Raw genomic sequence first — 14,840 nt, 5'->3', positions numbered from 1 at the left:
CACAGCAGAAGACAGACAAGGAAGATTAGGTCTTTTTTTTCATTAACTGTTATTGTGCCATGTATTTGTTGGTCTCAAACACATGAACCACAGTGCTGAGAAAGACAAACTGAAAATGTAGAGAAAGAAAATATGAGGGACGTTTATTCCTGTTACCTTTTACAACCCAAATACATAGACTGACAGACAAATGGATGGCTGCAGGAGTCAGAAGCAGAGTGTCAGAAAAAGACCTGGGACATGTACACTCTCAGGGTGTCAACTGAAAATGCAAGCATCTGCCAGCCAGTCTCGTGTCTGTCTGTCTCCTTTATCCAGGGAGAGGTATTATTTATGAATGCCGGAGTTGTTTATGCACTGCAAAATAACTTCCCATGTAGGTCAAAATGAAACCTGCACGGGAGACTGTGGTGGGTGCTGTATTATTTTCATTACATTTGCTGAAGCCTGAGCTGTAGCTGGCAAAGAAAGCAATGTGAAGTGAGACAAACACTATCAGCGATTCACATTAAACTGCTTGAACACGCTGTTCTTTGACACAGGTCATATTAGTTATACGACTGCAAAATTGTGGCTTTAGAGCTGTGAGTTCTTGCATAATTGCCAATAAAATTATATGACTTTGTTGGTTTCTGAAAGATCACTCTCCCCTGGTTTTCTCACCTTTCCACGGAGGTCAGGACAGTTTTAGCTGCAGACGCATCTTGTATAGCCACACTTCCACCATAAATGATCCATGTCTGCAGAAATTCTTGACAGAAATGTGCGATAATGAGATACTACCTAGCCAAAGGCAAAAGAGTGACAGGCTGTGAGTTTGAAAGGGGATTCTTGCAATTGCTCCAGGAAGTGGCAGCTATGGTTGGCTTATTTTCCAAGATAAATATGCTCCTATAACACAAAAATATACCAGCTCTCTGATGCAAACTTACATTTGCGTTTTCATGAAAAACAGCTTTAAAACCTCTCCATCTCACTGGCATTTCAATTAAATTTTATTTAAATGCTGTGACATTTGACATATGTCTTTGAAATCCCTTGCTTAAAGTGTTAATCCTGGCATTTTTCTACTGGCTTGAACTAAAGCGTTTGGACTCTGCCTTCCCATTTCTATTTATTCTGCGTCCTGACAAGGCCCATGTTACGGTGGACAACACATTCCATTATGTTGCTTCTGTCATTGCAAAGGGTACAGGTGTTGTGATTTTGTCAGGGTTTTCTCGGTCGTCTTGCTTGTACTTAACCTCAGTTGCTCCATGTGTGTTTCACTCTGTGTCCATACAATCATCTCACTCAGATTTGTGTGCCTTGGTTCACATCAAATCAAAATGTGATTGTTAACATAACTGGAATGATTTGATACTAATCTATGGTTGAAGTAAAAGTGTTATTATAATTTATTCATTATTGCCCTATAGAATGTATCTAACAGACTTTGTAAACATTTTCGATGACTTACATGATGCTAAAAACAAAACTATATATGGATTTCACAGTCTTGGAGTTCACACTGTGTAGAGTTTGTTGAAATAACATGGAAATAACCACAAATCTAAATCTATCTTTCCCAAAGGAATGAGGTCCAAATGGTGCCCCTATCTGCGGATTGCAATTCTATCTATTCAGCTATGCACACACACACACACATACACAGGCATGTATAGATATACACACAAACATACTCATTTACACACACAGATGAGCATCTAATTCAGAATGGACTATTTTCACAGTGCAGCAAAGCCTCTATTACTGCCAGAGCGGGCATCTTGATTATTCAGTCTATTACAGCGGCACAGCGTGGCACCTCTCACCATTGCTCCCAATGGACCACTTATTATCATGCGGTACTCTACCGCCAGTTCAACTGGCCTGGTCCCGACTGCAAAGATGATTGCAGTGCTTCATTGCATAGAATGACAATAAAATCTGCTGTTTTTGTTTCTTTCATTGCTGTTTTTCCGTTAGAGAAAGTGACAGTAATGAATCAGGACACATTGCAGAGGTCAACGGTCACATTTGCCCTCTTTCCAGTGAATTTTTCTATTGGATAAGAGAACCGTGCTTTTCATTTGCCCAAAATGTCAAGTCAAGTTTCAATCAAATTTTCAGTTAAACTTGAAGAAAATGTTGTGGATCTTTGCCAGCTAACCAGCTAAACCTTTTCAATCATGTCTATGTTAGTTATTAGTTTGTATTTCATATTTGATTATCTGATAGCCCAGCTCGTGATTCAATGCTTTTCAGCTGCCAGTTCTTAATTTTCAGATGTCAGAGCTTTATACAGAGCTATTTGAGCCTTTGGCAGGTCTTGCACTGTGTGCTGGTTGCACAAAAAAACTGGTAGTGAAAAAGAACACTTGTTACACTAAATGCATATGCGAAGGATGGAATAATGTGCATCTCTAATAGTAAGGAAGACCCAGTAGTAATTGGAGTATATTCTGGTATTGGAGAATAAAAATGTGCAGCACTATCCCATTTCTCTGTGACAGCAAGCTTTTCACTTCACTTCCAGTGTGGCCAAACTAGTTCTGTTGAAGCATAACCTAACCCCTAGCTGCTCCTGGTCCAAGTCTAAATGCAGCCCTGCGATAAATTCTACCTTCATGAAATAGTTATGGCCACTTTTTGTTTGAACTCATTTAAAGAGGTGTTAGTTCAACTTTATGGCCATTGTGCAGGCTGTACAGTAGTTTGTGCAGCTGTTGAATTTTATTATGTTAGGCTGAGGTGTTTATAATGTTTGGCCCACCACATTTTTAACTTTGAGGGTAGACTCAGAATTAGAAACACATCCTCATCATAACACGCCATGCCATGACCTCCTGCTCACTTCAGAGATGAAATTGCTGTATGTTGTACTTCCGTGCGTGAGTGGCATAAGAAAGAAGTTTTAAAAATGCCTTTCTATTAATTATTCTGTAAACTATAGATTACAGTCCTGCAACAGAAGAATTCAGACAGGTTATCAATTCTTGTTAACTTGCCACTGAACCATGCTATGGGAGTTCAGAGTGTCTTTCAAAACATGCACATTGTTCATCTCCATATGGTCCGGCAGTTTGGCCTTAGCAGCTGACCACAGGATCAGGGCTCTGTGGCGCAGCCCCCCCTCAGTCTGGGCATATGGTCTCACTGGCTCCACTGGGCTCAATGATACACTAGCCACTGCCGCCATCCAGCTCACTGCCAGGAAACACCCACCCACAGACACTGAGGGTTTTGATAGCATGGAAACTGTGGTTGTTTTTGAGCAGTTTTGGCTCATGCAGTTTCTGTCATGTTTTCGTTTATTGGCCTCAGGCGTCATCCCCGCAGCAGGTTGTGCAAATGGTGTGAAACACTGTATGACGGAGACGCACTCTATGACGCACTACAGGACAGCAACACAAGCATCTGTGTTCTTTTCAGGTGAAATCACTCAGCCTTTCAGTAAAGGAAAGAAACTTCTCAAGAACAGACATATAATCACCAGTGCTCTTTTTAACCTTTGCCACATTATTTGGCCTATTGTTTACCAAGCCTGAACAAAATTCTTCTACTGACTCCAGCAATTTGAAATCAGTCATGAATTATGACTTAAATGGGCTGTATTGTGTAACCGCTCTGTCAACTCTATGAGTCAGACAAGTATTAAAAATAGTAATTTAGTCATTTTTCTTTTAATCAAAGATTTATGGGGTATAAGGCATCTGTTAAAAATAAACATACAATAAACATACATATAACACTGGATGTGTTTTTGATTTTCTTCATTGGAGGAATGTATAATGATCTTTATGGTAGCCCTGCCCTGCAGGCTCTTAGCTAATTACTGACACATCACAGCAGGAGGACTGGTCGAAAGGTCAATAAAGCCATGGACATGTGCTGTAGTGTGCCAAAGTTAAAATAAACATTATACATAGCAAAGGTATAAGTAGCATATAGCTACCGGTGTATCGCTTTTATTCATCTCTCATACTGTGAGATGAAGCCTCAAGCTGTTCTCCTTGTGTCAGTCATTGTTTCTAATTAGTGCACATTTAGAGGATGTCCTGACACACTTTGGCTGAGCCCACGCTGTGCCTTTTGATTACAAACAGACAGCGCTGATTGTGATGATAAAAGAGACTTGACCCATCAGTGCCCTTCTCTCAGTTGAGCTCGCTTACACCTTGCCAGACTTTCTGTGGATGTTTGTGGAGGTAATGAGGAGGCTTCAGCAGAGGCATTTAGTGAGACTGTAATAACAAGCACCGACTCTGCCACTGCTAAGGCTTCTAATGCCTCTAATTCAGTTAATTAGTGTGAACTTGAATGAGTAATACCCAATTAACTCTGGAGCAGAATCAATAGAGCCAATGAGTTATCAATATGATTAACTCTTAACCTTTCAGTTTAGAGGTCAGGGAGGCTTAGTGCAGAATCAATGAGAGCGCATGCGTGAGGTTTGTGAATGTGAGCATGTAGGTTTTATGTTAGCATGTTCTTTCAGTTTGTTTTGAAAAACTAATAGGTGTCATAATGTTTTTCTGAATTGGGCAGCAGCCACAGTGATGAGCAGGTTTTACTTTGGTGTGTGCAATCACCCATTCCCACACCTGTATTTAACCTTTCTCTCTTATGCCTGACTAATTGTCATTGTTGCCATAAAACACATATGATTAAAGACATAAAATGTTTTACTTCAGTGACACTGATAAATATGAAGCTGTACTCCAACACAAAACATAATGTATTAGAAAACATTTTGGAACCAACATTTTATTGTGACATTTAACCTGGTTGATAATAGTGTCTGTTTTCAGGGAGCTTAAAGCACTTGAACCAGACATTGTTCTCAAATTGCCAACTTTAAATCGTTCGTTTCAGATTCTCTTTCCTGGATACTGAAATTGGATTTCACTTCAACTGACGTTTACGTGTAAAGTCACTTTGAAACATTTTTACAAGTGGAAGATAAACATTATTGCAATCCAACAATGTCATGGCAGAGTTGGAGCTGGAACTCTGCTACAGAGGCGTATGAGTGAGTAACTGCATGATAGTGTCTCAAGCTATGATTAAAACATCTAAAAATAATTTAGTTTATGTTATTGCTGTTTGCCATCAGTTCATTCAACATGACTGCCACTGTAAATGAATGTCCTCTGAGTTCTTTGAAGTGCTTCTTCATAAGAGGTTCTTATTTCAGAGCTGTGAAGGGAGTGATCAGAGAACCTAAAAATCAAAGTGAATGAGATGACTGTTGTTTGGTTCTTTCTCTCTCCATCTAATCTTGTAAAGTAATTAAAAGAGCACTACACAAAATATGGTATGCACACACATTCAAACACACACACAAAATCAATCACTGCACATGTCCAAGGCCAGACAGAGGCAGATTTTTAAAGTTTTTAGACATATCATTTCCACTGACAAATTAAAGTACAATTTTAACAGGACTGAAGAACAATGAAAAACATTCACACAAACATGGTAACATGTTTTCATCGACCAAAACACTACCAAACATAGAAACATTCTAAACCATAATGCATAAGGCCTCTCTCATGTCCAGTATGCTTAGTTTGTTCCAAAACTACTATAATAAAGTGACTGAATATACTGTTTCTGTCAGTCCCTTGTTAATGAGCAATCATGCTCAAAAGAATGATTGCCTCAGGAGTAAGGAACAAATGGAGGCATAACTTTTTAATAGCATCATTTTTTATCTTTGGATTTGGGGAGGACATCAAGTCATTTCAAGTCAAAAAGCTAAAGTCAGAGTGAGGTCATAAGTCTTTGGAGTTAAAGTGAAGTTCCAGCTGACTGGTGTCAAAATCACATGACCCTGGTCCACGTGTGTGCACACAAACACACATGCACATGAATTTGGCAGAGATGGAGTCTGGTCACGTCCTGTAGTGGCAGCAGTTCAAAGAGATGTAACTGGCTTTGCTTGCTGTGCATGTCTCACTTCGTGCTCCACCTGTTCCTTTGCCCTGACACCACACTACGTTGGCACAGCATCCATGTACACAAGCACACACAAACATGTACTTGCACGCACACACACGCAGCATGCACGTACAATGACACACATGTGCATTAGCAAACACCTACATATGCTCACGTAGACCTTACATAGGCACTGTGTGCACACCCAAACACACACACACACAAAGTTCCCCTCTCCAACCTCCAACAGCTGCGACAACAGGAGGTTAGGGGAGTAAAATAAATGAACAACATCTGCAGACTGCAGATTAATGGGAGAAATCATCTGTAAATTAGGCATGGAGCTTATTCATCTGCTCACTCATGCATTGAGGAGAGAGAAAGAGAGAGGGAGAGAGGGAGAGAGAGAGAGAGAGAGAGAGAGAGAGAGAGAGAGAGAGAGAGAGAGAGAGAGAGAGAGAGAGAGATGCAAGTCACAACAAGGCAGCCAGCTCATCTTCTGGAATATTTGGAGAGTGTTAATTTTTCAGAGGCATTTTTAATGGTTTTAATGTCTCATAAATTCTGATTTGTTTTCCCATGAAGTGGAAATTTTCTCTCAGAGCTGCTTAAGCTGACTTATATATGAATATTCTTTCACTGTGATTGAAAGTGCTTTGAGAATGTGCAACAACAGATGATTTTTTTGATCTTCTGATCTTATTCAAAGTATTCTGCCTTAAAGGGCACACACAGTGGGTGAACAGTGTGATATAATTCACTTGAGGATGTGCTAAAATGAATGCACTGATATTCGGCTTAGCACACACATCTGCAATGATATTCAAGAGCGGCAATTCTCCAAGCAACTCCACTGCCTTAATATGTACAGTCATTTCAAAACTGTCCTCCAGCTTTTCATATCAGTAAATACAAATAGACACATTTTTGAAAAGTATTTTTTTGGGTACACTTATATTACCACCACCATTTGTCCTAGTCTGTTTATGTCTTAGACATTTTAATAAATAATAATAAGAATAAGAATAAAGTAGATCTGATTCTGGATACCATCAGATGCCAGTTAGGAGGCTGATCTGCTGTACACAATTATTTGTATAACAAGGTAAATGAATTTCAATAAACGTCTTTTGATGGCTGCACTCAGCAGCTTATCGGTTAATTATGCTTTAAGAATCTTAATCTAGAGACATTCATTACTGACTGTTGTCATAGTGTCATAGTGAGAACTGGGGGTTTCACTAAAGAATGTGTTCATCTGGGGATCTTGGAAGTCAGGGGGAAATGTGTGCCAAACCATGGTGAATGTCCATGATCACTATAAAATGTAGTACCATAAGCATCAATATGTGTTGTGTAAGAACAACACAATCAATCAATCAGACTTGGGTTGATTGACTGAGGTAATGCTAAAACAAACTCATAAAGTTTGTTAAGCACTGTAGAACAAATATAGAAAAGTGTGGAAGACGAATGCAGACAAATAAATAGATATTTGACTAACCTGTGAAAAAAAGGTCAAAAAAAGTCAAATAAAACCAATAAAACAGATAAAAGGCAACAAACACGATAAAAGTTGAAAATGAAATTATGGCTGTAGAAAATTAAAAGCAAAAACCAACTGTCAGAGCCCAGCTCAAGGCTGGATAAACCCAGGAGAATGAGCTGTAACTCAGTTATTTTAAAAACTTTAATTTACATAACCAAAAGAGAAATTAACTGAAGACAAAAATAATTTCAACAAAACCAAACAGGAAGCCAGGGGAGTGAGAGCAAGTGGCTGACCTAGGGTCTGTCTCAATAACCACATTTGTGGTCTTGAGCACTTAAGTCACACGTCACACCAAACATTACAACTAACTTTTAAAACACACACAAAAAAAACAAAGTTTAACTTCCACTTCCATTATTTGATTTCAAAGGACTATATTAATAAAAATGAAATACCATATCGAACAGATTTCTGACATTTAAAGTAAAAGACAGTGTGTATGGAGAGAAAATCCTGTAGCTGCTCTACAATAGGTTGAGGATTAACTGGATGAAAGTGAATTAAACTCTGTGAGAAAGTTATGAGAAAACAAAGTAGAAGAACAAAAACGGCAGTGTTGTTTCTCTTTTGATTAAAAGTTAGTGGGCAGTTGTGGCCCTCAGCAAAGATCATCTTCTGAGAAGAACCAATAATTGCCTCAATGCTGGAGGTCAAAAGAGCAGACCAAATAATGGAAGATAAAATGAGTTACTTCCAGGATCGAGACAAAGGACCTGTAGAATCTGTCCGAGTCTAACTTTTATTTCAGTACTTAAGAAAACATAACTTTAATTAAATACTGTCAGGCCAGCTCCAGTTTGTTTTGAGAAGCCCACCAAAAATTACTTCTTCCTGTCATTATACTTTTGTTATGAGACAAAAAAAATGATAAAATAATGAGTGTCTGTCCAGTGTAAGTCCCTTTGGGAGCTAGACTAAAGTATGAAAGTGACACTAACAAGCATTAATTAAAATTTCATACTAAGAGACATTGCCTGATGAAAGTAAAAAAATAAAATAAAATACATAATACAAAAATAAAAATACAGAGAGCAGTTTTGAAATAGAGCTAACAGGGAAAGCAATGATTTTCCCTTTATATTCAAAGTTCTGCTCTCCAACTTGTCAAAAAGAACCTACTTCTTTGGAATAAGGACTGCCAATTTAAACCATAACAACACCTACATGTCAATGTCATGTAAAGCAAATGATCCACATATGTGTGTACATATGTAAACTGTAAGATTGATTTCATACTCAAATCAAGATCTCACTGAGAGGCTGTGTGTGCACTTATATGAACAGGACAATACGATATCTAACACAGTATGTTGATTATTGTAAAGTGAAGGATACTGTGCCTTAGCCATTTGTCTCTGCTATTGAACAGTCAGTTCTGTTTTCAAGTTACATATTGGTGAGCAATTTACATTTTCAGAAAATATGCCAGCATAGAGATGTCAGTAGTTTATTTATTCATTCGAGGTAGATGGTTTCAAAGAATGATGGACGTAATAAAAATGAACGTAACAGGCCAAATTCCTTATTAAGTCCCTCATTACAAGTTTTCTCACATAAAAATTGAAAAATATGATGTATGATCTGGTAAATTGTATGTTTTAACAATGTCTGTAGGCAACCTATTTCTTCGCTGTTATTTATTACATTAATTTTATGTAAATGGATTGAGGAAAAAACCCAGAAGAAGTTGGTCCTAGAAAGCAGGGGCTGAAAAATTCTCATTAAACCTGAGGTGACATGTTGACAACTGAATTAAAATGGTACTGAACATGTAAAAGTAGGCATCACCTCCCACTCAAAGTCACTGTAAACTCTCCCAACTTCTAATTTTTGCCGTTCACACCCCCAGCCATACTTGTGCTCAAGAAAAATTGACAGGCAAAGAGGGCCGAAACTCCTAATAGCACAGTGACTCAGCCTACATATTAAACTTTCACCCTAAAGAATTGAAATCTGCTATGCAAATCTCACATATTAGCATATGCACTTGAAAATAAGAACAGCTGTGATGCTTATAACTGAAAATTCAGTATGATATGTCTGCAAATCCATCAGCACATTTGTAAAAGTTGATTGAGGTCACACTGTCCCACAGTAATGCATATTCAAATACAGCCATTTGTCCAATTTTATTGATTCTGCTGTGGCACCTAGACTCTTTATTAGTTGGCACATAATGTTCCCCCTGGCTTGGCCTTCGAAAATGAGCTACAAGCTTAGCAATGGCCCGTGGCCAGTCCCCGCCTTCATGAAGAATAGGCAAGTAGCAAGGGGCCAAGCCATTACCATAGCACAAATTGACTTTGCTTGACAAAATCATTTTAAATTGAACACTGTAAGAGATTTTTTTGAGCCAAATGAAAACACTGTCGGTGAGAATTTGAATGGATGGATGGCCGAATGGAAGGAACAATGATCACACAGATATATTGTGCACTAAGAATAATTTCAGCTAGTGTGACAAGGTTTTAATTGTAACATTGTACTTATAATGCATCCTCCTTAGCGGGCTGACACCCATCGACTGTAGTCATGCAGAGCCAATTATATCTGTGGGTCATTCATGACACGCTACAAAGGTCAACATCATCAGTGTATTCCAACCTGTTCATCTACCCATCTCAGCATGAGTCTGGCCTTTAATACAAGTATGCTGTCATCATTAAGTAGAGACTGCCACAGAACATGAGCCAACGTCTATTTTGATAGTGTCCTAAAGCATGCCATCAATGGCAATTATTACTGCTGTAGGTCCTTGGGATGAAAATGGTAAGGGCCAAGCTAATTATATGGAGCCTGAGCATATTGATCCAGTGGGACAAGCTTTCTAATCATTGGCCTCATGCTGATAAAGTGTACACGGCTGCTGAAGTCAGTCTGTCAATTCCATTTCAGGTAATATGCTGCACCAATGAGCTCTCCTTAGGTGTCTTCCTGCAGCAGGAATCTTATTTTAAAGGACGTATGCTCCACACATTTTAGAGACTTGAGCTGGATCATGTTCTAAAAAATGTCATCTTTATTTAAATCTGGTCTGTTTCATTGTAATGAAGAGTGGTTTTACAACGTTCCCTTGTTCCAGCTGCTAATGAGAATACATGGGGGAAGTAGTGAAAAACTTTTGTCCTTCAAGCACGAAGCTGAGAAGATTCACATTAATTCACATAAAAATGCATGTAAGGAGTGTTCCGCCTTCTTACTCTGTCTTGCTGACCTTTATTAAATTCTGTCTGCTGTTGCTCTGTCAGCTCTGCTCATTATTTGTCTTTCCTAACTTTGCCCTCATTTTTCACTGACGTGCACTTTCAAATCAAGTTTACTTTGAATGAATTGTTTGATGCTAATAAACCATCACAAGACTTTGATGAAAAGGAGGAAACTGAGTAACTCTGTATTCCCTCTGAGCTCAAAGCTAAATGCCTTTTAATTGATTGCTCTTAGCTTGAATGCAGCTTGTTTCACTGTCGCGTTTGTGTTAGTCTGAAACACCCTGACTTGGTGGGTATTGAGATTTTATTGTATTTTTGCTTTATTTTAGAGCAAACGCAGAGGAGACATTCACATTCAGGATAGTTTGCATGGTAACAAATCAATTTATGTTTCATGCATTTGTTTTCATTTCCCATGATCATCCAGTACCCTAGAGAGTTAGAGTTCACCCTATCATAGTTTTTTTATCTGGACAGTAGACAGTAGATGCTTAAAAAATATAAGTTTTTATATCTTAGGTACATCTTACATCAAATCATTTTATATAAATAAGGTGTCTACCTCATTTGATGCAACAGCAGCTAGTCTCATCCATCATTGAACATATGAGAAAAACAGCAGTCCAGTACCCATGACAGAGCATTCAGAGCTAACCTTAGTAAGCACCGCTAGTTAAATTATTGTTGCATCAACGTTTGTGCACTTTCGGGAGACCTTATTAGCCCACTACAGCTTGTAAGACAGGTATCAAGTGGAGAATCAACCAAGCACTACAGCTAGCGAGCTAATGGTTAGCAACTGGTCGACCACCACCGATATTTGAGACCATCAATAGCCATGTGTTTCACCAGTAAATGATTACATTAACTCAAGAAACGTTTAATGAAAATTTAGCTTGCTGCTGTGGATAATGGAAGGCCAGCAGTCAGGTTGGTTAACAAACCCTTTCATTTTCCTGTGAAAAGTTGGGGATTTTACTAACTTTCATGGACAGTTGTGTTTCCAGCTTTTCCACAGATGACCTAGTTCCAGATCAGGCTTTACAGTAAAAGTAGCCAGGTTAACCTAGCAAACACAAAGTATCCCACCAAAGCATTTTCCTGCTTCCATCAGTGCCCCCCTGCCCTGTTCGGATGACAGTCTCCAGTGTCACTGCCCTGCCTGGCCATTAGCATAGAACAAAGTTTTTTTGAACAAATGAACTGAATTTTACTGAAATCAAAGACAATCCAATTTTCTTTTCCTCTCTTGCAGTTTTTGCCCTCATGCTTCAGTCACACAACTTTCTTTAATCTGTGCATTCGTGCTGCTCAAACTGTATCCTACATTAGTAATGCCTCCTTCCCTTCCTTGTGTGCTTGTATTTGTCTGTGGTTTGCAGTATATCTGTTTGGCGAACTGCATGTGTGATCAGATATGTCTCAGCATACTGTAGTGCCCTGTGTGAGCATCTACAAGTTTGTTATATATATATATGCATATGTGTATGTCTAGGCGGACCCTGCCCCTGTCTCAGCAGGTCACTGGTACACTGGCTCCAGTGTCTGGTGGCAGCTGTCTCTCTGTGTGCCCCCGTTTCAGGTGACAGTGTGGCTCTTCATGTCATATCATTGTACTGCCTCAGAGCTTAGACACCAGTCTTCTGGCTCAGCTGCTCACTGTGAGACTGGGTAGCTCTCCCTAAAGAAGGAAGGTGCTCCAGAGATAAAAAAGCACAATGCTTATTCACACGCCAGAGAGATGCTGAATGTGTCTGTATGTGTTCATGTAGGGGTATGCATGTTCTTTACTGTGTCATCCCTCCAGTATTTTGGGATAGAGGTTTCCAAAGCTCACAGCTCACAGTAGGATGAGCCAGAAGAGACATTCACTTCTGTTTGTATATTATGTTACCCAGGGGCATACTGATATAATGAATACATCCTTATCTGGAGTGAGCAGTACACTTGCTGATACTTTTTGCTAAGTGTACTTAGACGATTTCACATTTAAAAACGTGCAGTCCTCCCTTTGTACACTGCAGTAGTAAATCTGTGGCCCTCTGAATTTTGTCTGAGGAGTAAAACTATGTCAAGGTAATGTGAGTCTGTCCATCCGTAATGTGAGTCTGTCCATCTGAGGATGTCAGTGTGTCTGTGTTGTTAAACAAAGAGAAAACAGTGAAAAACTTTTAAATTCTTTTTGACAGTCATATCAAGGCCTATTCATTGATTTTAAAAAATGAGGGCTTCACTTACCCCTGTACACAGACAAATTTTGGTCATCTCTTACTATTGTGGATTTAGAGAGAGGGCACTTGAGATTAGAAAAAAACGCATTTGCAGGTGATGGCCTTGGTACTGCAGACACATTCAGGGTTCCACATCGCCCAAGAAAAAAATTCCATGATGTCTGCCCTGCACGCAGCTTTGCTTCTCAGTTTGTATTCAATTACTACACTTTTGCTCACTGGCCCACAAGACCAAACTACAGTCTCTACTTTATATGGTCAGTTTACTTTTGAAATTGTTTATTTCTCTGCTCCTAACTTTTCCACAAAATGCAGACCTTATCTTGAGACACAGAATGTCTATTTCCATACAAATTAAAGTTTGACAAAGGCTTTTCAAAGCAAAATAGAGGTATGTTTGAGGGAGGCAATGAGGGAGGGGGCGGGGGGGCTAAGCCTCTGAGAAACTGGCCCTGTGGGAGGGAGAGGACTAGAGAGTAGGACACCAGGCAATTCATCAGTGACTGAGAAAGCTGTGATCCATTGCAACCACCAGCATACTAATGTTCTTCTCCTGACTGGATATGTCACTCTCCTTCCTGATGTCAGTGCATGAGGGTGCCAGTTTAATCTCATATAACAGATGTTCGGAGGAAATCTGTCGAATTTAACTTTCACTGTGGCGTTGATGAAAAATTCATTCTGACAGGTTTATTCCACATCAGTAAAAACAGTTGCACAATTGATGTCTTCATGCAAAAAGCACATAAAGGTAGCTCTCTGAAGAAGACTGTTGGTTTTCATTATCTGATCAGTCATAACCTCGGGCTAAAACCACAAAATGCACTTTTTCGCACTTTTTTTCACAGACAGACGCACTTAACGGGCATGTAGCCTACCTGTGAAGTCTGGAGTGCCAACTGGGGTCCTGCTGTTGACGTCAAAGCCTCAAACAGCTGCCATTCTGCTAGTGTTATCAAGGAAATTTCCACTGTGCCAGACACGGGATGTACAAAAAAAATCTCATGAGCAGAAAAGAGAGATTTAGATTTGAGACCAAGATTAATGGATATCACTAATTAAAAGTGAAGGAGGGGCCGTTGTTTGGGTTAAACTTGGAGCTGATGGAGATCTCAATGCTTTGCAGAGATCATGTTCTAAACGATGACTCATACTTTCAAAAGATAACTGTAGACATAAGCTGTTTTGAAACAGATTTGTTATAAAAGGTGAAACTTGTACAGTGCAGTACAGTACAGCGAGTAGTAAAACAGACTATTTTTGAAGTTACTACTGTAACTTTAGTTCATATGTTGACTGTTTATTTCAGGCACCAATCCTTGTGCAATCATGATTATACTGAACAGTGCCTGTGACCAGTGTCTTTATTGATACGAAATTATGGCCATTTGAAGCCTGCAGCAGAATAGCTAATTAAGAAAGAGACAGACTCAGACTCATTGTGTAGCTGATGTTACTGAACTCATATGGATATGAACAAGTGGACACGTCAGTAGTCGGTTGTCATATACTGTAGGGGAGATGCCTGTTCACCAATTCACATAAATGCGTGACCACAGATGGATACATTCACTGTTATGTGAGACACGGTGTCAGAGGTTGACAGACATCTGAAATCTTGTCTCATAGCACATTTTATACCCTCAGACTTGATGCAACATGTGCTCTTCATAAATGTCATACTACATTCAGCTTGTGTCTCACATGGCTACAAAGTCAAACGGTCTAAAACATCCACACAAGACAGCAACGGCGTTCTGAACACCACGATTCTGATTGCCTGAAGAACTATAAACACTTGAAATTTTCTCCACTTGACATCTACCTCTCCTCTATTTTGTCATGGCCTTGTACCCCACATGAGTGCGAATAGTAATCAAACACAAGCTTGCAATCCACATTTCCAAAACACCCATCAACCCC

This window comes from Toxotes jaculatrix, chromosome 12, assembly GCF_017976425.1.
Source record: "Toxotes jaculatrix isolate fToxJac2 chromosome 12, fToxJac2.pri, whole genome shotgun sequence".
NCBI lineage: Eukaryota > Metazoa > Chordata > Actinopteri > Toxotidae > Toxotes > Toxotes jaculatrix.
This window is presented reverse-complemented; position numbering follows the sequence as displayed.